General features: G+C 31.3%; 1 protein-coding gene across 1 annotated transcript in view; it reads left to right on the forward strand.

The window, feature by feature from the left end:
* Positions 1 to 24140, forward strand: part of LOC107928037 (putative disease resistance protein At4g10780) — a 70128-nt gene that overhangs the window by 35251 nt on the left and 10737 nt on the right. The gene's annotated exons all lie outside the window — the stretch shown is intronic.

Here is a 24140-nt window from a genome sequence, read left to right on the forward strand (position 1 = left end):
TTCAATCAAGTTGCCATTGCCTATCCTGATCTTTGAGACAAAACTCCTGTCAAGGTTCTTGAATAGGCTTTCATCTGCAGCCATGTAGTGTGAGCAACCACTATCCACAAGCCAACTACATTTGCTGTTCACTGCAAAGCATGAAGATGTGAACACATGCTCCTCCTGAGCTTGTGTATCCTCAGCAATCTTGGCTTGTACTGGTTTAGCTTGCTCCTTCTCATGACTTCTACAAATCTTCTCATGATGGCCATACTGCTTACAGCTTTTGCACTGTATATCTGGTCTGGTCCAGCAAAATTTTTCCAAGTGATTGGTCTTCTTGCAGTAAATGCATGGTGGAAACCTCCTTCTACCTGTATCTTTGTTTGCTTCTCTTTCTACTTGTCCTTTCTTTCAAACCAAGGTTTCTTAGCTCTCTGATTTGAGCTAGAACTTTCCTTGGCTCTTGCTTGAAAAGCTCCTTCAGAGTTCTCCTCCTGTCTGCTAGCTCTCCTCTGCTCAAGTGCATAGAGAGAATTAACCAGTTCAGACAATGAAATAGTTGTAAGGTCCCTCGAGTCCTCCAGTGAGGAGATTTTCGATTCAAACCTCTCTGGAAGGGTTGTAATCACCTTCTCAACCACTCTACTATCACTAAAGTCCTCTCCTAGGAGTCTTCTGTTATTCACTATTGCCATAATTCTGTCAGAATACTGTTTGATAGTTTCTGACTCCTTCATTTTTAAGTTTTCAAACTCCCTTCTCAGGTTGATGACTTGTTGCTGCCTGGTCTTGTCTGATCCCATGAAGTCCTCTTTAAGCCTGTCCCATGCCTGCTTAGGAGAATCACAGGCCATGATGCGAGTGAAGATAACATCTGACACTCCAATATGCAAACAGGCCATTGCTTTGTGTTTCTTGGCTCGTTCCTCACCATGTTGCCTGATCTGAGCAATGGTAGGATTTGCTCTTAAAGGTGCTAGCTCGACATCACTCTCGACTGCACTCCAGAGGTCAAGTGCTTGAAGATATGTCTTCATCTTGACTACCCAAATATGGTAGTTATCTCCAGCAAAAACTGGTGGTGGAGGAGGAGCAAAACTCATGCTTGCTAAAACTGATTTTGTTTTGAAAGCTAAAACATAAACACAGAAGGTCCTCAAAGATAAGAGGCTCTGATTACCATTTGTTGGATAAAAATGGCAGCAGCAACAAACAAAACAAAACAAATTCCACTAAGCATAAGCTTAGGAGACAGCAAGCTCAAAAACAAAGAACCAAAAAAGATAGAAAACAGCAAGTAACCGATAATGATAATTGTATTTTCCTTAAATCTTTGAAATATATGTTGTTACAAAAGTAGTATGACAATTACCTAACACATGTAACTGCTCCCATCAGTTTTAGTAACTTGCAATACAAAAATAATACAAATTCAAAAGCTAATTGATTCAGCTATACATCTATCAAATCCAAATCCTACTAACTATGAAATCAAGTTACATATCAACTTGTTTCATTTACAAAAAGATTACAAAATGAACTAAACAAAAGAAACACTTCTGGTCCTGCTCGAATGCTGGTGTAACACCCCTTACCCGCATTCCTGATCGGAACAGAGTATGAGGTATTACTAAATTTTTTAAAAAAAAATTCGACAGCATTTCTGCTTATTTTTGCTTAAACCTCCTGCAAGTTTTCAAACACAATTTCAATATTCCAACCAAGTTCAGTTGTAATAACATACACAATTTAACCATTAATAAACACTACATTTTAAATTGAACCACAACATATATTTACATGGTGACGCCACATTACATAAGTCGTCTATACATGCCATAATTTCCGGAATACTAGTAGCAAAATACCCAAAACGTTGATGATAGTGTAGATGATTATCTGACTCCGTCCCAATTCCGAGTTGATGGAAATCACTATAATCAAGGGAAAAATAAAAACGAGTAAGCATATAGCTTAGTAAGTCAACATATGACAAATAAATAAATTTTTCACATGACTACACCATAGTATAAATTTAGTCACAAATAAATTTCATTGTTTGTGCAATTTCCAGCAAGCTAGTTTTCTGCATCGTGACCACTAATTTATTTTTATCCAGAGCTACAGGGCTCCAAATTGAATTCCGTAATTTTTTCCTGAAACTAGACTCATATATCTTTCTATCATAAAATTTTCAGAATTTTTTGCTGGGCCAATTAGTACATTTTATTCTTTAAATCTTCCCCTGTTTCACTTCCCAATAGTCCTGACCTCCCCTTATAAAAATTCACATAACTCTCTGTACAAGTTTCAAAAAATGTTCTCGTTTGTTTATATTAAAAATATACTCAAAAAGGAATCCAGGCATATAGATTTCAAGCCATAATTATTTTTTTATAAGTTTTGGTGATTTTCCAAAGTTGGAACAGGGGATTTCGAAATCAATCCAGCGTTGTCTCAATAAAATTCAAATATCTCTGAAAATACAACTCTTTTTCTTGCTCTATTTATTTCATATGAAAATAGACTCACTTAGCTTCAATTTCATATATTATTTAACCTCTAATTCATTTTCCACCATTTATGGTGATTTTTCAAAGTTTCCCAACTGCTGCCATTCAAAACAGTTTTGCATTCACATTGTCTCTTTTTGTATTTTTGATTTTCCTCCCATCTTATACATGGGTTGATTAAGTATCAAACCCAATATTCCTCCCATAAACTTGTCCACCACATATATGAATATTCACCTTCTTAATTTACTCGTTGAACACTCGGAATGTTAACCGTTATCGGTGGATTCTGCACTTAGCAACCACCAATGAATCGGGGAATCAGCACACAGCAACCCCTTGGGGGAATCAGCACTTAGCAACCCCTTTCACATTTCAGATGCGGTGGAATCAGCACTTAGCAACCACCAAATGAGTCGGGGAATCAGCACTTTGCAACCCCTCGGGGGAATCAGCACTTAGCAACCCCCTTTCACATTTAGAATACGGTGGGATCAGCACTTAGCAACCACCAATAGGTAGGGGAATCAGCACTTAGCAACCCCTCGGGAGAATCAGCACTTAGCAACCCCCTTTCACATTTAAAATACGGTGGGATCAGCACTTAGCAACCACCAATGAATAGGGGAATCAGCACACAGCAACCCCTTTATAAGCAATATGCTTCGGCCTATTCCGAGTGTTCAACCAAAAACCGTGTTTTGCAAACCCCTTACCACCTTTCTCAATTTAACAACATTTTTGGAATCTTGCCAAACATTTATTTTATATCCAAATAAATCTCAACACATATCAAATAATACCAAAATAATACATTAAGTTACGTGTTTACTTACCTCGGTGCAAAATATTGAAATTTTGCAATTTACTCCACTACTTTCTCTTTTCCCCGTTTGATGTATTCTTCTCGTCTTTCTTGATTTATAATAACAAATTTAACTCGTTTAATGTTCACATTTATTAAAATAATCCTCCACCCAACTTTTTGTAAAATTACAAATTTGCCCCCAAACTTTTGCATATTTACATTTTCGTCCCTAAGCTCGGAAATAAAACTTCATCTCTTATTCTTATGTTTTATGACATGCTGAACATTTTTCCCTTCTATGACAACATCAAATTCTCACTCTAACACACACTTTTGAACATTAGGTATTTTTACCGATTATGTCTATTTACCTGTTTTCATTTAAAATCGCTTAGCAAAAGTTGTTTAACATAATTTCTAGCTTCATATTCCACCATAAAACAGCAAAATAAACACATTTCACCTATGGGTATTTTTCCAAATATGAACCCTAGCACGAATTATTGCTAGAATAAGCTAAATTAAGCTACCGGGACTCCAAAAACGTAAATAACATTAAAAACGGGGCTTGGGACCACGTACTATGGAGCTTGGAAGCTTGAAAACCCTAACTATGGCTTCCCCCTTGCTGATTTCGTTCACCATGAAGAAGATGAGCATATTTTGCCATCTTTTTCCCATTTAATTCTATTTAATTTCCAAATGACTAAAATGCCCTTACTTAAAAAAATCTATTTCACTAATTCTATGCCCATTTTTGTCCATCAAGTAACTAATGGTCTAATTACCACATAAAGACCTCCAATTTAAAATTTCATAATAATTAGATACCTCTAAGATGTAGAACTCAACTTTTGCACTTTTTACAATTTAGTCCTTTTGATTAAATTGAGTGCTCAAACGTCGAAATTTTCGAACGAAATTTTTACGAAAATTTTCCGTAAAATTTGTAGACCATAAAAATATAATAATAACCATATTTTCCCTCGTCAGATTTGTGGTCTCGAAACCACTATTCCGACTAGGCCCAGAATCGGGCTGTTACAGCTGGTCTGCTATGTTGGTCAGCATCATGGTCGACTGTTGCATTGCAGTCCATGCTCAACAAATACCCAGCACCAAGAGGCTTTCAAGCTAATGGAGAGGGTCCAAAACTCTATCTATTCCTTGCATCTGATGGTGGGTTCATGTTTAGACTGCTTGTTTTATGTAATCTTTCCAAAACTTAAATAGTTAAACTGGAGTGCACCCTTAGAAAATATTTCTTTATCAATGTGAAGATAATTTTTGTGAAGCATATGTAGGTTTTTCAAAAAGAATTTTTTAAAATTTTATTTTTAATTTTTTTTTAAATATAATGATGAAAAGTAGAAATTTAACAAAAAAATATATTACTTTTTGTTGACACTATAAATCAAATGGCTATATTTATTAGATACTAATCCAACCATTTAAAACCATCATCTACAAGTCCTCTAACCATTGTGAAAAAGAAAAAAAAAAGCTTGACCAGATCACAGTTGATAATTAACTTTATTAAATTTGTATAAAACACTAAGGGTTAGTTTGGCAATGCTTTTAAAAAGTGTTTTTGAAAAGTGCCGTGGAAAAATATTTTTGAAAAGTGTTTAGTATAGGTGCTCATGGGCTGGGCCGGGCCAGGCTCGGAAAAAATTTTTGGCCCGGGTCCTAGGCCCTGGTCCGGCCTGAAATATGGGCCTAAAATTTTGCCCAGGCCCGGCTCGGGAAAAAATTCATAAGCCCGAGCCCGACCCGACCCGGCCCGGCCTGTTTTTTAAATAAATACCAAAAATTTATTTTAAAAATTAAAAAAATTAAAAAAAAAGTATTTTAAAAATAGTTTAAAATTTAAAAAAAATTTAAAAAGTATTTTAAAAATATTTTAAAATTTTAAAATTTTTAAAAAGTGTTTTAAAATTAAAAAAATAAAAATAAATAAATATATTTATTATATTCGGGCCGAGCCGGGCCCGGGCCAAAAAAGTGGTGCCCGAGGCCTGGCCCATTTTTTAATCGGGCCTCATTTTTTTGCCCAAGCCCATATTTCGGGCCTATATTTTTACCAAAATCCTCCTATATTTCGGGCGAGCCGTCGGGCCGGGCCGGGCCAGGCCGCCCGGCCCATGAGCAGCTCTAGTGTTTAGCATTGCTGTCAAAAAGTGCTTTTGAGAAATAAAATGTCCATTTTAGACATGTTATTATCATGTAACAAATATACATTTAAATAATATTTAAATTATTTAATATTATTATATTTTAGTAAGAATATAAAAAAATTATTATAACTTGTTGTTAATATTTTAATATGTGAAATATAAATTTTAAATATTTTTAAGCAATAAATATTAATTATTTATAAAATTTAATTAGAATACATAAACTATATTTTAAATATTTAAATATAACCATTAAATATTTGTAATTATTATTTTTTAAAAATATATTTTTTATTTTTAATAAATATTTTAACACATTTGTAATTAAACACCAAGAAAAAAAATGAAAGTACTATGTTATTGGAGGGGGTGAAAAAGTAATTAAGCACCAAAAGTGCTTTTGGAAGAGGAAAAGTTAAAATTTTTAGCTTCTCTTTATTAGAGGTATTTTTTGAGTCAGAAATTTTTTTTTAAGCAATAAAGAACATGCTCTAAATTTGAATTATTGGTATAACTCAAGAATTCAAACTAAATCATTTAACTCAAACTATTATTCAAATTGTTTCAAAAAGAATTAATTAATTTTAAGATTAAGAATTTAATTAATTTTATTTTTTAATCGAATCAAATTTTATTGTCGGTAGATATATAAACATAATCTCTTAAATCATGGGTCTTTTGAACTTTAATTTTACATAATTTATTTTTTACTTTTATTAGTCAAAACAATTAACACTGATTAACTATTTATATTTAAATTTAAATGCTAAAGTGATTTTCTTTTTTTAAAAAATTATCACATATGATGAGTTGGATGTGTGTTTTAAGAAAAAATCTACTTCAAATAGTTAGCTATTTGAATTAATATATGATATTATAAAAATAGAGGATTAAATTATGTCACATTAAAAAGAATAAGGATTAATTTTTTAAAATTTGGACATAATAGAAGGATAAAAATTAATTTGACTTTTTTATTAATATTGTTAAGGTAAACTACACCACAAACCACTCAATTGTTGTCCCAATCTTTTTTGGTCACTCAATTATAATTTTTTTTTAAATTTGGTTATCCAACTATTGCTCCTTTTCTTTTTTTAATCACTCAATTATCAATTTTTTTTAATTTGATCACCCAACTAATCGGGATTGTATTTTTTTTGCCCATTTTTATTAAGTGTTATTGAATCTGTAAGAAGAAGGTAACGTGGCAGTTTAAAAAATAGTATAATAATAAATTTAGCACTCAACTTTTACATATTATATCGATTTAGTAATTACTTAAAAATTTAATTCTCAAAATTTACAAATAATCTCAATTTGATTCTCAAAATTTACCTTCTGCTTCCGCTTCCCTTCTCCAAAAAATTATTTTTTTTAAAAAATTCAAAATTTACAACTGCATTTAAAAGCACCGTTGAATTTAAAGTTGAACTCAAATGGATAATTTCGTGAACTTGGTTTGATCCAGCAGTTGTGTAGAATTTTTTATCAAACATTATTTTGGTTTAACACCCATGTAGGATTCTCCATATGAAAGACATTAAATAAAAGAAGCTATTGATATGTGTTTAAAGCATCTTGAAAGCCAACAAGAAGACGACTTAGCACCGTTGCAGGCCTCTACAATGATGAACTAATAATGGTACAAAATCACGGATGAAGAGGACAGGTTAGCCAACACTGCCTTGGTTTTTGTGTTCTTTTTTTGGGTTCGATCGCTAACACTTCCTTGGTTGTAAAAGAAAGTTGTTTTTGGTATTAATAACTAATCTATTTCCAATTCCCCTAGTATTAATTAATATTGGTTAATAAGCTGGTGGTAATTTATGACAAAGGTCGGTGGAGCTCAGCTGGTACCTACTTTTCCACCAAGGTGGAGGGGAAGGTAGAGAGGTAGAGGCACCGACAGTAGTGGCGGTGAGGGAAAAGAAAGAAGGTGTTAAATTTTAAGTATCAAATTGAAATTATTTATAAATTTTTTAAAATTATAATTAAATCTATATAATATATAAAAATTAAAAATTAAATTTATTATTATATCGATATTTTAACTATTATACGGCTTAATGGGAATGAAAAAAAAAAGCAATAATTGAAGTTTATCATATAATTAGAGATGTCCGCCGAATCCAACACCCTATAATGTTTTATCATGGGAGAATCTAAAATTCCGAGAGTGCCCTGCAATCAATTAAACAAAAGTCGGCATAAGTCAAGCTGATCTGCTTTTTATCTTCAACACTGGGTAGCTATAATACCAGTATTTTTCTCGTAATTTAGGCGAACAACTCCGGAGTTTATATTAAAGAAAAACCAGCACAGGTAAGGTGTGTAAATTTCGTGTAAAACCGAATTAATTTGATTAACTGATCAAATTTGGTTAATCGGTCGGTTAACTGAATTAATTTGGTCAGGGGTCGATTAATAATTTTTTGAAAGTTCAGTTAACGGTTAATTCAGTTCGAAATCGATCGGTTAACTAAATTAACCGAATTTAATAAATAACATTATAATATATAATTATTCGGTCGGTTCTGTTAATTTTTTTGGAAATATAAATTAATCGGTTGGTTAAGTCGGTTAGTTTTTTATATATTTTATACTTGTTTTAACCAAAAATAATATATATATATAAATTTCAGTTAATTCGGTTAACTGATAGAATTAACCGAAAAAATTCGGTTCGGTTAATTTTTTTAAAAAAAATTTGATTCGATTAATGGTTAAAGATTTAAAAGGATAGATTAATTCGGTTAATGGTAATTCATGTCGGTTAACCGATTGAACACCCTAAGCAACACAAAGGTAATATGCATCTTCCACCTTAGCAACTATTTATATTTCTTAACTCTGAATCAATATCTGATTTCAATCGCTTTTCTGTTTATTAGGTTTTGTATATTACTAACAGCAAATTGGTTAATCAGACGCTTTTCTCCTTTGCTTCATCTGAGTGTAATATTTCAGGTAAGCTTTTCTTTTATTTTAAAAGATGAAAGACTATGGGTGTCGATTTGAGAGTAATCTGATTTCTTCTTTGTTTAATCTATGGGGTTTGGAGGAATTTCAGACCTGACTTCCCAGAATTGAGTTTCGCAACAATCTTAGCTTTTATAGTTTTTTTAAATATTAGTCATTGAACTATTTTATATAATATAATATAATAATTAGAGTGGATTATGCAGATCCATAATAATTAGACCTCCTCTGCTTTCCCCGGTATGTTTTGGGTTTTCCGGCCTCTTAGACCTCCTCCACTGTTTGTAACTTTTTTTTAATGAAAGTTTCTTTCACAAAAAAAAGAAGGGTAATTAGACTAGAAAGACGTATTCTTTGATTGGTTGAGAGAAAAAAGACGAATAAAAATATATGACTAAGCTACTTATTAGTAGACCTAGGCCCGACCTGAAGGCCATCCCGAAATGTGAAAAGATTTGGGCAAAAATATAGGTTCGAAAAATGGGCTTGGCCAATATAATAGCAAGTGGTTTTAGAAAATAAGGTATCGGGACATTTTTTTATAAACTGAGCCGTAAATATTTTTATAAATATTTACAGAATGTCATTAAGGTGCTATTAAAGTTTCGTTAAGAAATTTCAACGTTTCGATGGTTAATTAAATGAAAAGGACTAAATTGAAAAATGTGTAAAAGTGGCTGGGATGATTAAATAGCTTAAGTGTCTAATGAGGAAGGATTTAAAAGGCAATTAGACCCAAAATTTATTTGGTCTGGACGGCAAGAGCATGAAATCAGCAAGAAAATGGATGATTTAAGGGAAAAATTGGAATATTGCATAATTAGATAAATAAAATTAGGACTAATGTGGAAATATCTAGATTTCTTGCGATTTCTCTTCATTCTCATAAGTCAAAACGCCATAGGAGGGGTTCTTTAAGCTAGTATTTCACAAATTTTGCACCAGGTGAGTTAATCTTTGCCTTTTTCTTATAATTTTTGTGTTTTTTTAAGACTTTCACAACTAGGTTCTACTATTAAATTCATTAGGTTTTTATTTCATGGATGAAATTGAAAGTCACCATGGTTGAGTGCTATAAGTTTATGATGAAATAGCATGAAATTAAAGCTTTAATTTGTTTATGAGATGATTTTATTAGGTAATTTCAATAGAAATTGATCTTTTAGGACCTAATTGTGAAAAAGTTAGAATTAAAGTATAGTGCTGAAATTCTGATTCTCAAAGGTTATAAAGTAGTTTAAAGTGATAAAATAAAGTGTTAATTGAGAAAAATTAGCTCAATTGAGAGATTAATTGAGCAGGGATGAAATTATCATTTATTAAAAACTTAGGGGAAAAATAGTAATAAACATCTTAGACTAAAACAGTTTTGGACAGCAACAGTAGGCTAAATTTGAAAAATCACCATAAATTGTGGAAATCGAATTAGAGGATTAACAAAATATGAAATTAAAGCTTATTGAGTCTAGTTTCTCATAGAAAAACGATGTAGGTAATGGAAATGTAAATCATGATATATAATAAATTTTGTGAGACAATGTCAAAATGAACTTGGGTTCCCCTTTCTGACTTTGGAAAATAATTAAAAATTAGAGAAAAATAATTATGGGTTAAAATTTACATGTTTAAATTATTAATGAGACGATTTTCAATAGAAACAAACAGAAACATCATCCAAATTTTGTACTAAGAGATAATTAATTTTTAGCAAAGAAAGGTCGAAGTTGTCAGACAGCAAAACAAGGGTAAGTTTGAAGATTTTACTGTACTTATTTGCTAAACCAAAAATTCTGAAAAGTTTATGCTAGAAAGGTATTTGAGTCTAGTTTCAGAAACACCAAGCAGTTTTTAATTTGGAATTCTGTAGCTTAAGATATAAATAATTTAGTGACTACCACTCAAGTAGATAGCTTCCAATGAACTATAAATAACAGTGGAAATTGAATGAACATATATAATTGATTGTGAAGAAATAAAATTAGTCTCGATTTAGGAACTAAATTGGAATTTAGACAAATGTTGAGTAAAAATTGAAATATGCAATATGAAATTGAATTGTATTGTATTGATGAATTTTAATTGTTTTAATTCCGTAGTTAACGTCGTACCAGAATCCTTAACTAAAAAGGGAAAAGATAAAGCCGACGAGGAATAGCTCGAAATTTTTGGTTTGTATTTCTATAATCCGAATTTAGTTGTTTATTGTTATAATTTAATTTAATGTATATGATAAGTGTTGAGGTGAGGATTATTGTGTTTTGCAATTGAAATGGATTGTTTTAGTATGTGATGAATTTATTGAATTTATATTGATTAAATTGGTATACATGTTGGATATATTGATTATTTGAATTGAAATGAATATCGGTTGAATTTGAAAAGTGAATTAGAACTCTATTAACTGTATCGGGCTGAGTCGAATATAGATGGCATGCCTTAGGATTGGAAGAGTTCAGGGATACTTCGACTTCGAGTCGATGAGACATTAGGTGTTCATATAAATTTTAGATGAGGTACTGGGTACCAATTTACTTCGGCATGGCTGATGAGACACTAGGTGTCAACTTATTGCTTCGAATTATCCGATGAGGCACTGGGTACCAAACTGGTGTGTTTTGGTTGGATCCGTGTATCCGTCCGAGTCCTAGTCGAGGGTAAATGAATAATAAAGTTTTATAATTGATATTGAAATGGTATGATATGGTATGAGAAATCGAAGTAAAACGGTGAATTGAAAATAGAATGTGAAATATGAAATAAATTATGAAAAGCTATTTATATAGCAAATATGATAATTGAGATATTTGTGAAACAAATGAAATATGATATGGTTGTTGTAATAATTAAATACTAATATGTGTTTATATTTCAATTGTATATTTGTAATTTCTTATCTTTAAATATTCGGATTATAGAAATACCACTGAGTTTATACTCAGCGTACGGTTTTGTTTCCCGTACGCAGGTTAGGTACTTAACTTATGATCGCCGATTCAGATCCAACAACGATCCCGAACTCAAATGTGGTGATATTTATCCTTTGTGTCGGCATGTACCTAAGGTGTCTAAATAATAGTTATTTTGTGGTTTGACTGTAAATGAGGTTATAACACTACACCAAAAGAGGCCTTTAGCGGCGCATTTAGCGGCGTTTAAAATCCAAACGCCACAAAAACCCGAGCAATAGTGGCGAGTGTTAAAAAATGCCACAAATTACAAGCAACAGCGGCAATTATCCACAAGCGCCGCAAATGAGTTAGGTAAACGGTACCGTTTTCATAGTCAGATTCAAAGAAATTAGTGGCGATTCAATGAAAACGCCGCAAAATACAAACATTAACGGCGCTTTATCCAGAAGCGCCGCAAAAGTGATTAACAGATGGCGCCGTATTGATTTACGTTTGATGACATTAGTGGTGTTTATAAGTGAACGCCGCAAAATATCCTGTATTCGCGGCGCGTTCACAAAAGCGCGACAAAGTTTTCTAGCGAACGACGCCATTTTCTATTAAATTTTATAGAGAAATAGTGGCGTTTTAAATGAAGCGCCGCGAAAGCCATTCATTAGCGGCGCTTTACTGGAACGCCACAAAAGATTTTACCGAACGACGCCGTTTTCGTGATGAGTTTTATACACTATGGTGGCGCTTATACGAAATCGCCGCTGAAGTAAACCATTAGCGGCGCTTCCAATTAAGCGCCGCAATAAGTTTTATGCATACGCCGTCGTTTTATGTTGTGCTTAGGAACATTAGTGGCGGTTTGTTAAAAACGCCGCAAATGTCAAGCATTAGCTTAGCTGCTATGTTGAATAATTTTAATTAAAACGACGTAGTTTTGTTGTATAGGTTTAGGTACACTAGCGGCGCAACCTTTAAAAACGCCGCATAAGTTAAGCATTAGCGGCGCTTTGTTGTAAGCGCCGCAAAAAGATTTAAGCAAACAGCATCGTTTTGCGGTGGAGGTTTAGAGACATTAGTGGCGTGTTTTGGGAAAGCGCCGCAAATTGTTAAGCAAAACAATAATTTTTTTGTTGAGCTTTCAATGCATTGCCTGTTTAGGCCTTACGGTTTATTGTTTATTGTTTAAGGGTTGAGGTTTAAGATTTAAAGTTTATAGTTTATAGTTTATATATGTTTTATGATTCAGGGTTTAGGATTTAAGCAGGTTTATATGTTCTATGATTCAGGGTTTAAGGTTTAGGTTGAGTTAGGGGTTTAAGGATTATGGTGCAATGGTTGGGGTCTAAGGTTTAAGTGTTTAGGGTTAAAGGTTAGGGGTTAGGGGTTTATAGTTAATGTTTTATGATTGAAGGTTTAGGGGATATGGTTAAGGGTTATGTATTATGGTTTGTGGTTTATCATTTGATGTCGGGGCTTAAGGTGTAGGTGTTAAGGGGTTAAGGGTCATGGTTTATGAATTATAGGTTTAAGATTTAGGGTTGAAGGGATAAGAGGGTCTAGGTCAATTTAGGATCAAGGGTTAAGGGTTTAGTGTTTAGGGTTAAAAGTTTAGGGTTATACCCTAAACCAGTTTAGGGTTTAAGGTCTAATGAATGGAGTTTACGGTTTAAGGTTTAGGGGATAAGGGTTGTGGTTTAGGGTCTAGGTTAATTAGTATTTTTGAAGATTACAACTTGACTTCACCGAATTTAATTTTTAATTTGATGTTTTAGAAAAATACAAACACTATCTACGGATTAAGTTCCTACCTTAAATTTTAATAAAAAAACCATCACTAAAAATCAAATTTCCCATTTAATAGAATTAAAATTATGTGTTTAAAATTACGTAAAACGGTGCCGTTTGGCTAAAGGAATTTGAATTTTAGTGGCGTTTCTAATAAAAACGCCACTGAAGGTATGCTATAGTGGCGTTTTATATTGAAACGCCGCAAATACATAAATGTTTCTCTGTACAAAAACGGCGTCGTTTTCTTAAATGATTTGAACTCCTTACTGGCTTTTTTATTTAAAACGCCGCAAAATGTTATCTTTAGCGGCGTTTGGTGTAGAAACGCCACAAATGTATATTGCAAAATGTTCAGAACGTCACCGTTTCGTTACATGAATTTAAATTTTAGTGGCGTTTGTATGAAAAACACCACAGAAGGGATACAGTAGTGGCGTTTTTATAGAAACGCCGCAAATCCGTATATGTTTTTGTGAACGAAAACGGCGTCATTTTCTTGAATGATTTGAACTCTTTAGTGGTGTTTGTATTTAAAACGCCGCAACTGTAAGCTTTAGCGGCGTTTAGTATGAAAGCGCCACAAATGTGTATTAAAAATTTTTTAAAATGTCGCCGTTTCGGTTGAGGAACAGTTCTGTTAATCAGAACGTCGTCGTTCTGCTTGGCGTCACAAATTTTGAGCCCTTTCGAACCCTAAAACCCGTACCCAGCCCCTAAACTCAGCTTCCTTCCCCTTCCCCTTCCAAATCCCTAATTTCCTTAGCCGATATCTCCTCCACTCCCCTAATTTGAGTCATTGACGGAGTGATTTTGTCTATTCGGTTCTTCATTTCGTCGGTATAGTGCGTTCAAATCTTTGCCATTTAGAGGAAGACAAACAGTGGAATAGTTTTTGGGGTAAGCACGAGTTGGAATGATTTCCCTCTTTTTTTTCGAATGTTCGGTTCAATATCGTTAACAATCCATTTCGTCCATGGATTTAGGGTTGCCGAACACATAAAACAGTGGAATTTTTTAGTATGGTTGAATCACATCTGACCCGATTTCCAGAACTCTTCGTCTTCATTTAGGTATGAAATTCGCATCTCTTAAATGTAGCTTTACGAATTTATTTTGTTTAGGGTTTTGATGATTTGTTACTCGGTTTTGTTAACAAGTCTGACTAAGAGAAGAAAAATAAAATTGTTCAGAAGGGAAGAATACACTTGTTGCTATTGTTTAAGGAATAGGTTCAGTCAAGATGTAATTGGGGAATATAGTTGTTAGTGTTTACCAAAATTCTTGTATGCTACACACACAAGCATGCACATACATATTTTGCCGAATACACTCTTAGCAAAACCCTATGAAAATTTGAAGCAGCAAACATCATCCCTAACTCTGCAACCACCATACATGAATAAAGCGTTTAATTCACAATCTTTTCTTTACGTTAGGTTTTTACCCACTTTAATTATTATTTTATGTTACCCCACAGTTATTTTATGTAACTGTATTACATTTTGACAGAGGAATGGTATGCTTTCGAATGCCTAAGTAATTTTTGTATGTATATGTTTTTGTAATTTGTTTGTGGTTAAAGTTAATTGATTAATTAAAAAGGATTTTGCAGCATATTGTAAACCTTGTTTTTGTATTTCTAATTGTTTTTGTTTAAAGTCTTTCTACTTAGGTTTAATCAATATTAAATTTTAGGTTTAATCAGTATAAAATTTAAGAAAATTTTATATATAAAATACGCTATTATAATATTTTGATTTAGATAATTTGACAGTTGATTTTTCACTTAAGTTCATGTAAATTTGTTTTAGTTATGAAGTTGAACAAGTTTAGTTTTTCCTTAGTTAATTTTTTCTTTCGTTTGGTTGCAGCATTTTAGTTTTGGCAATCTAGTCTGCAAATTTGGTACCTCTCACTGGTTTGAAGCAATACATAGAAAGGTAGGTTGATCCTTTATTTTAACTTGTTTTTTCGTTTTATAATTTGACATGTGATTTTGGACTGTTTTTATAATTGGTATCTTTGTATTTGGGACTGTTATAATTTGGTATTTGGTTAATGTGGCTGCAAGTTCTTTTTTGCTGGAAGTTCTGCTTAATGTTGCTGATTAATGTTAGGGATTAAAATCAACTCAGTTCTTTTTTTGCTGCACGTTGTGGTTAATGTTGCTGCTTATTGTATTTATTTCTGCTTATTGTTCTGGTCTTGAAGATGTTTTTTGCTCCATCTTTCTACTAAGTGTTTGAATTAATTTCTGTTATGGAATATAATTGCAACTATTATACAGTATTCCCATGGTTTGTAAAGATCCAAATTGAAATCAAATATAATTGCAATTGTGAACTGAATTGATTTAAAGTTTTTAGTTCATGTAATTTTGTTTCAGGTTCAGATTTGATTTGAGTTCTTTGTAATTATATATTTCAAATGATTAAATAATGCATAAGTTTAGAAAACATTACTTAGGTTTTGTAATTTAAATGGTTTTGGATTTAGGATATAAAGGATTTTAATTGGCTTTTGCAGCTAATTAGATTGTACCTTCTCATCTGTTTTTGCTGCTAAGATGGTACATTTTATTATTTTTTGCTGCGAAATCAACCATCTACGAATACCGAATTTAGTGCGCAACCTTTCGTGCAAAAAACGCAATCATTTTGGGACACAAATATTACTCATATATTATAAGACAAACTTTTTTTAATATATAACATATATTAATATGGACATATAAGCTATATTCCAATTTTATTAATAATAAATTTTATAATTTATCGAATAAATGTCCTTTGGATATATAACCTATATTTCAAATTTATTAGTAAACAATTTTTAAATTACATAACAATTTTTAAATTATATAACTTACATAACTTATAAATATTTATATACATTTTTAATATATATTTTTAAAATCTATATTTTTTTCAAAATTTATCAATCATAGCATAACTTAAATTTATCAACCATATCATAACTTATATATAAACTTACCTAAGACATGCATATCTTAAATAACATACAATACATAGACTTACATATAAACTTGCATAACAATTTTTAAATTACATAACAATTTTTAGATTATATAACTTACATAACTTATAAATATTTATATACATTTTTAATATATATTTTTAAAATCTATATTTTTTTCAAAATTTATCAATCATAGCATAACTTAAATTTATCAACCATATCATAACTTATATATAAACTTACATAATACATGCATATCTTAAATAACATACAATACATAAACTTACATATAAAATTGCATAACAATTTTTAAATTACATAACAATTTTTAAATTATATAACTTACATAACTTACATACCTTACATAAATTAAATAATTTACATAACTTACATGTCCCGCCGGGTATGTTGAGGTACCAATGGGAAGATGCGGTTAGATTTTGGCATTCTCAAAAAGGCGAGGTATGACGTACTTCCAAACTATTTTAATTATTTTGGTTTATAGTATTTACTATTTACGTACTAAAAAGTTTATAACGTAGGATCGTGAACGAGTTGGAAAAAGCAGCCGGCAGCAACAAAAATTCACTCACACAGCCGGGTCGAGAAGTTTTGCATGTGTAGCTGAGGCGGAGGTATTTATGAATTTTTTAATATTCTCAATATGTATAACTTTCTATTAAATAATATTTTTACTACTATATTGTAGGAACGGTCGTCCGGTCAAAAAGTTGGACGCCTACAACTTTTTGAAATTACACATAAGAAGAAAGACGGATCTGCTATGACTCCTGAAGCTGGTGAAATTATGGTACGTTTACTTAATACGATTTCACTTGTTTTAGTTATTTATAGTGTTTATTTTCTAATGGTTTAATTCATTGCTTGTAATGCGACTATTGTTATATTGCATTTGTTTTTTTACTATATATTGCGTTCCTAACTATGTTATTTATTTATTAGGAAAAACTAAAGGAAAAAAAGACGGAGTACGAAGCGATTGCTTCTAGTGATAGTTCTGTTCATCTTGAAGACATTGATAACCGGATTATTACTGAAGTTTTGAGTCTTAAAAAGTATGGTCGGGTTCGATTTCAAGGATCTTTTATCAGCCCAACCCAATATTTTGGATCCAGCTCGCACCAATACATGGCTTTGGGGAGTCAATCTCAAGCTGAAGTTCAGAGGTTAAAAGACCAGATGTCTCAGATGCAAGCGACCACATTTGAGGTTCAAAGGAAATATGAAGAACCTCAGCAACAACTTAAAGCAGAGGCGGCAGCGAGGGAAGCAGAGGCTACAGCGAGAGAAGCAGAGGTCGCAGCGAGAGAAACAGCGAGAGAAGCAGCGATAGAAGCAGAGGTTCAAAAGAAATATGAAGAACTACAGCTACGGCTTCAAAAAGATGCGGCATCGAGCGAAGCAGAGCAGAGCAAAAAGTACGACGACCTTCAACAGCAGCTTCAAAGTATGATGAAGATGTTTCAGCAGTCGCAACTTCCGCCGTCATAGTGTATGTTGCATAAATACTTTTAACGCTTTTGTAAAGAAAAGTATGAATTCACTTTTATTTATATCAATTAATATTATTTTAGTCATTTAATTTGAAATATTATATAAATTTATTATTTTTGGTTAGTTTAGATCTGCTTGCTTTTGATTTGCTGTTGCAGGAGGGCTGAAAAAAACAAAAAAATTTATTTAAAAAAATTCCAAAATTAGTGGCGTTTTTAAAAAAAGCGCCGCTAAAAGTCATATCAAAACAGTGGCGTTTGTGAAATAAGCGCTGCTAAAGAACACTACTTTTAGCGGCGTTTTTGAACAAGCGCCACTATAGAACATTACTTTTAGCGGCGTTTTGTTCTAAGCGCCGCTAAAGAACATGATCTTTAGTGGCGTTTATTTTCTTTGCGCCACTAAAGAACATGATCTTTAGTGGCGTTTTTTCTGTAAGCGTCGCAAAAGTTTGCGACGTTGTCGTTAGCGGCATTTTTTGTGGCGCTTCTTCAAGCGCCGGAAATGGATTTAGTGGCGTTAAAAAGCGCCGCTAAAGGCTTAAAAAAACGCCGCTAAAAACCTGTCTTGCTGTAGTGTAAGTTTAATTTTGGTCGGTTTTATACATATAAATATGTGTTTGATTTTGAAGCCATATTATGGCATGATAAATTGAACTAAATCTAGATAGGTGCATGTGAATTTTATTTTTTGTTTAAGTGCTCATGAACTAGGCAAAATTGATTTGGATTTGATATGTTTATAATTTGGATTAAAATGATGATTTGATGACTTGTTTTGATGATATGAAATGTTTGAAATTTCTGTCTGTTTGATCTGTAAACTCCTGTAATGCTCTGTAACCCGGTTCTGGCAAGGGATACGGGTTGGGGGTGTTACATAGAGAATGCCTATATTAAGATTATATTAAACATAAATAGATTATATTAAAAATATGGGCAATCAAACCTATTTATTTCTTGATTCAATAGAAGAAAAAGAGAAAAGAGGCGAATAGGATCCCAAACAACAAAAGATATGTAAAAAGAAAGCTCGATTACACCCATTCTTAATCCTAAATGGAACGTAACAATTTAGGGATCCATAAATAAACAAAGTTTCTATTTAGATACACTCGAATGAGGTATGAATATCATTGCCCTTTAAGTATAGGTCTTATAAATTAAGAATGTTAGACTCTCAAAAATTCAGTAAAAAATAATTTCAAAAACAAAAGGACTTAAATGTAAATTGCATTTCTCTTTTAGGTTCAATACACAAGTCCACCCTCTCAACTTAGTTCCTACTATCTTAATGAAGTATAATAACATATAAATAAGGGTCTCAATTTTTCTTTAATAATTTGAGATTTGTGTAATTATTTAAAATACATAAAATTTCCTATAGAATAAGAAAAAAAAAGTTTTTTTTCTTGTTTGTTTGTGTTCTTCTTGCTTAAATGATCTACTTGTTTTGGCTTGTTCCATCTTTCTTTTTTCTTTCTTTGTCATTTATTGTGATATGATAAATTTGGAGTTTGTCTGTTTAATTGGAAGATTTGATCACCAGTAGGCTACCTTTGTAGTTAAGGTGCTAAGCCTCTTTGAGAATTTATGATTATATTTCTATACCATATTAAACCCAATCTTACAATCTTAACATTTTATACCACCATAAAGTGTATAAATGGATAAGCATTAAAGTTTCAATAATTTATTTCAAATGTGATCTCAAAAAAAAATATATGTCAACGAAATCTAGACATGTTAAGATTTTAAAATATTTTAATTAAAAAAAATCGAATCTTTACCATTTAAGTTGAAGTTCTACTTTATAAAAAGTACACGTAAATTAATTAATTGATTGATTTAAATTTGGTTATATTATTCTGGTAAAGATTTGATTATGATGAATTACTATCATCACTCTCTTCCATCAAATTTCCACTATTCTTGCTCATTTCTTCATCGTTTTCCCCTGTGAATTTGCTTGATATGATGACAGCCGAAAAGGAAAGTAGAAATGATAATGAAGCAATGAAACAGTAATTGAGAACCGACAAGGAATCGAATAAAGAACAGATATATCTATATCAAGACTAATATATAGTTTACATTAAAGAATAACTTCATAAAGAAGGGCCTAGAAATGTTATAATAACATGAAAGTATGATCCATTGAGTGGGCGAGCAGTTAGAATTGTTCCGAAGACAAACGTAAGGCAACCCTTTTTGAAGATTATTAAACATTCACGCCAATAATATGGAATCTCTCTATTTACTTTTGATCCCAGCGGGGAGCTGGTGTTTTGGTTTGTCTTATTAGTTAAGCTATCAAGTTAGAATAATTATTGGGTATGAATTTGTTAGATTAACAAATTAGTGAATAATTATAAATATAAATAATTTATATTGAATACAAGATTTGAACATATAATATAAATAAATATATTTATATTTTTAAAAAAAAATTAATAGATCTAAATAAAACAATTAAATAAATAGGATATTAAAAAAATGAGAAATCGAATAAGAGAATCGAATTTTACTAAATATTGAGACATATTTTTATAATTTTCTTAAAACAGATTTAATCATTCTTATGGTACTTAAAAAAACGTTAGTCGACTACCTCTCAATATATAATAATAAAATAATCGAAATAGAAGCACCTCTGGGGTGTTTCAAAAAAATTGATTAGACATTAGAATGTTATAGCTTTGATAGGGGCTAAGCAAAATAGCAAAGCTAGCTGGAGGTCTAAAATTTCATGTGATATGAGCATAGAAGCACGTCAAAGCCGTGAGAATCAATCAGAGTGAGAGGCAATTCTCATTAGCCAACCACTACATCATCCCACAACAGTTGAAGCACAGTAGTTGATGGGGTTGGCAACTACTTTTTATTAAGTACCGGAAATTATCCTAATGTTTGTGAATGTGTCTCAAGCATCTAAGTTCAAAGGTAAGAACTTAACCAAACAAATTAAGGGGCGGTGATGAATTTGGCCTACTTAATAAAATACTATATATCGATCAGGAGCTAAGGCGGAGTTAGAAAAAAAAATTTAAAAGAGCTGGAATTAAATTATATATTTTTACGATAGTAAAAATATAATTTTATTATTTTAATAGTTTATATTTTTATAATTTTTAAAAAGTTAAATCAATTTTTTATTATTTTTAAGAGAATTAAAATATAATTTTACTATTATTAATTTAAAATTTTATAAATTATAAAAAATCTAAATTGAAAGCTTATTCCTTGGATCTCTTAGTGGCTCCGTCATTGATCAGGAGGAGCAGTAGTACAAACATATAGTTTGTAGTAGTGTGAAAGTCATAGAGGTTTTTTTTTTAAATAATCTTAAAATATTAATTAATAATAAAAATGATCCAAATGAAAAATTCTTTAAGAAAATGACGTATTTGTTATAGTATTCATTGATGCTGTCACTATGTAAGACAACACTAACCTACTTTTCCTTCGATCATGCTTTAATTATTATTTTTTAAATAATTTTTTAGTGGTATTGTCTGACACATTGTGATACCAAACTAAAATGTGATTATATAAAACATTCATGAGCTGAATGAATTAATTACCTTTTTAAATTGACTAAAAAAAGTCCCAACACCAAATTAATTTTACATATTAAATAAAATTAAATTTAATTACTCAAATATATTCTTAAATATTTTTTTGAAATTATCAAAATTTAAACATTCCAATTTCATTCCGTAATTTAAATAAACTTCGTCAAAAAGATTACTCCCAAAAAATTCTTTTTGCGGGTCCTTTTATGATTTATATATTCTCAAACAATGATTTGATTGTTTTATTTTGCTTTTCTCTATTCCCTTTTCTACCCTTGTTGCTTTCTTCTTATATCTTGTCTACCATTTTTAAAAGAGGTCTTATTCGCTTCCAGTCCCTTTACGCTTTATAATTTTGAGATTTAGTCCCTCTACTGGGTAGCATACGTTTTGAGGAATGTTGCTGATAAATGTGATAAATTATATTTTGGTATTGGTTTTTTAAATAATTTAGTTGCGAATAGGATCCCAAACAACAAAAGATATGTAAAAAGAAAGCTCAATTACACCCATTCCTAATCCTAAATGGAACGTAACGATGTAGGGATCCATATATAAACATAATTTATATTTAGATACACTCGAATGAAGTATGAATATCATTGTCCTTTAAGTATAGGTCTTATAAATTAAGAATGTCAGACTCTCAAAAATTCAGTAAAAAATCATTTCAAAAACAAAAGGACTTAAATGTAAATTGCATTTCTCTTTTAGGTTCAATACACAAGTCCACCCTCTCAACTTAGTTCCTACTATCTTAATGAAGTATAATAACTTATAAATAAGGGGCTCAATTTTTCTTTAATAATGTGAGATTTGTGTAATTATTTAAAATACATAAAACTTCCTATAGAATAAGAAGAAGAAAAAAGGATTTTTTTTTCTTGTTTGTTTGTGCTCTTCTTGCTTAAATGATCTACTTGTTTTGGCTTTTTTCCATCTTTCTTTTTTCTTTCTTTGTCATTTATTGTGATATGATAAATTTGGAGTTTGTCTGCTTAATTGGAAGATTTTATCACCAGTAGGCTACCTTTGTAGTTAAGGTGCTATGCCTCTTTCAGAATTTATGATTATATTTCTATACTATATTAAACCCAATCTTACAATCTTAACATTTTATACCACCATAAAGTGTATAAATGGATAAGCATTAAAGTTTCAATAATTTATTTCAAATGTGATCTCAAAAAAAAAAATGTCAACGAAACCTAGACATGTTAAGATTTTAAAATATTTTAATTAAAAAAAATCGAATCTTTACCACTTAAGTTGAAGTTCTACTTTATAAAAAGTACACGTAAATTAATTAATTGATTGATTTATATTTGGTTATATTATTCTCGTAAAGATTTGATTATGATGAATTACTATCATCACTCTCTTCCATCAAATTTCCACTATTCTTGATCATTCTTCATCGTTGCTTGATATGATGACAGCCGAAAAGGAAAGTAGAAATGATAATGAAGCAATGAAACAATAATTGAGAGCCGACAAGGAATCGAATAAAGAAAAGCTATATCTATATCAAGACTAATATATAATTTACATTAAAGAATAACTTCATAAAAAAGGACCTAGAAATGTTATAATAACATTAAGGTATGATCCATTGAGTAGGCGAGCAGTTAGAATTGTTCCGAAGACAAACGTAACGCAACCCCTTTTGAAGATTATTAAACATTCACGCAAATAATATGGAATCTCCCTATATACTTTCATCATAGCGGGGAGCTGGTGTTTTGGTTTGTCTTGTTAGTTAAGCTATCAAGTTAGAATAATTATTGGATATGAATTTGTTAGATTAACAAATTAGCGAATAATTATAAATATAAATCATTTATATTAAATACAAGATTTGAACATATATTATAAATAAATATATTTATATTTTTTTAAAAAAAATAGTAGATCTAAATAAAATAATTAAATAAATAGGATATTGAAAAAAACGAGAAATCGAATAAGGGAATCAAATTTTACTAAATGTTGAGACTTGTTTTCACAATTTTCTTAAGACAAATTTGACCGCTCTTATGGTACTTGAAAAAACGTTAATCGACTGCCTTCCAATATACAATAACAAAATAATCGAAACAGTAGCACCTCTACGGTGTGTCAAAAAATTTGATTAGACATTAGAATGTTATGGCTTTGATAGGGGCTAAATGTGAGTTTGGATGCGCGGTGCGTTTATCTGCGGTTAGTATAAAAATAGCGGTGGCGATGATATTAGATACTGTAGCAATACTGTAGCGTAAGACAAAAAGTAGGCTAAACACTCCATAGCGAACCCAATCACCCATCGAAACCCACCCCAAGCAAAATAGCAAAGCTAGCTGGAGGTCTAAAATTTCATGTGATATGAGCATAGAAGCACGTCAAAGCCATGAGAATTAATCAGAGTGAGAGGCAATTCTCATTAGCCAACCGCTACATCATATCACAACAGTTGAAGCACAGTAGTTGATGGGGTTGGTGATGAATTTGGCCTACATAATAAAATACTATCTATCACGAGCTATGGCGAAGTTAAAAATTTTTTTTAAGGGAGTTGAAATTAAATTATATATTTTTACGATAGTAAAAATATAAATTTATTATTTTAATAGTCTATATCTTTATAATTTTAAAGGGTTAAATCAAATTTTTATTATTTTTGAGAGGCAAAAATATAATTTTACTATTACTAATTTAAAATTTTATAAATTATAAAAAGTCTAAGGGTGAGTTTGGATGGGCGGTTAGTGTAAAAACAGCAGTGGCGGTGAGATTAGATACTGTAGCGTGAGACAAAAAGTAAGCTAAACGCACCGCACCGCACCTAATCGCCTATCCAAACCTACCCTAAATTGAAAACTTACTCCTTGGATTTAGTAACTCCGCCATTGATTAGGAAGAGGAGCAGTACAAACA

This window comes from Gossypium hirsutum, chromosome D01 (genome assembly GCF_007990345.1).
Source record: "Gossypium hirsutum isolate 1008001.06 chromosome D01, Gossypium_hirsutum_v2.1, whole genome shotgun sequence".
Taxonomy (NCBI): domain Eukaryota; kingdom Viridiplantae; phylum Streptophyta; class Magnoliopsida; order Malvales; family Malvaceae; genus Gossypium; species Gossypium hirsutum.